We start from the raw sequence: 1,142 nt of genomic DNA, 5'->3' as shown, positions 1-1,142 counted from the left end.
CAAATCAATCCAATCTGCAACTGTGCTCAGGGTGGAATCTGCCAAGCAGGACTCACAGGAAATGCGCCTTCAAAGATGTAATCTCTGTTTCAGCCTCAGCCTGTGGAGAAGGTTCAGGCGATGAAAGGAAACCTTTAGAACTATCCGGAACTAAGACTAATATTAAGGAGGACTTGTTTGGTGACCCGCCTCCGAAGAGCCAGATGATAATTGTGTCCTGGTCTCCCATCTGATTTAGGGCAGAGAAATGAGGTCCGGTTTACGGTGCTGAGTAAGGAGAGTCCTCCTCCCTCGTTTTTTTTCCTTTTGGAGATTATCGACTAACAATTAACTTTCAGGAAAAGTCAGCGGTTTCCGCCCGGTTTCGAACCGAGGACCTTTTGCGTGTGAGGCGAACGTGATAACCACTACACTACGGAAACCACGGACGGTGGAGGACCTAAAGCTGTTCATCAATATCGTAAGACCTGCGGTCCCCAAGTATTTTGGTGTCCAACATATGAAATTCAGCTACATTTCTGTAGCAAAGTGCTACAGAAAGCTCTCGGGAAAAACACCAACCATCCCTTCAGGCAAAGGACTCTGCAGGTTCCATTAGGCCCCAACTGTTTTCTGCTCCTACCCTGGAAGGGAGGCTCTCTGGAGCCCACAACCGGGCTTCGGGATCCCGCAGCTCACTAGGGTTTCCGTTTTCAGAACTAAGCACCCCTGAGGTTCTCCAGTTCCCCACCGCACAGGGGCTGTGAACGCAGCCACCCCGGAGCTTTGGACCAAAGGCTCGGTGGCCGTTTAAGGGCGCTGGTAGTCAGTGCTCTTGGTTCTTGATAAATGATCCGTGCTTTCTATGAAAAATGCTCAGTGTCATTACTTGTTATTCACCCCTGCACTTGTTAGTTGCCATAGAGTCATTAAGACTCACTCATGACGAACCTATGAGCGCAGTGTAAAACTGCTCCATAGGGTTTTCAAGGCTGCGACCCTAGAGAAGCAGATTGCCAGGCCTGTCTTCTGAGGGGCCTCTGCATGGGTTAATGGTCGAGTGGCTAACCGTTTGGCAAGGAAACAGAAAACAAGTGTTGTCAAGGATGTGGAAAATTGGAACTCTCACCCATTGCTGGTGGGATTGTAAAATGGTTCCGCCT

General features: G+C 49.4%; 1 non-coding gene across 1 annotated transcript; it reads right to left on the bottom strand.

The window, feature by feature from the left end:
- Nucleotides 1–349: 349 nt before the first annotated feature.
- Nucleotides 350–422, bottom strand: TRNAV-CAC (transfer RNA valine (anticodon CAC)). The gene has a single exon. It is a non-coding gene; the product is annotated as a tRNA-Val (tRNA).
- Between the last annotated feature and the right edge of the window lie 720 nt (nucleotides 423–1,142).

The sequence above is a fragment of the Loxodonta africana genome, chromosome 3 (genome assembly GCF_030014295.1).
Source record: "Loxodonta africana isolate mLoxAfr1 chromosome 3, mLoxAfr1.hap2, whole genome shotgun sequence".
NCBI lineage: Eukaryota > Metazoa > Chordata > Mammalia > Proboscidea > Elephantidae > Loxodonta > Loxodonta africana.
Note: the sequence above shows the minus strand (reverse complement) of the source record. Positions and strands in the feature narration are given on the sequence as shown.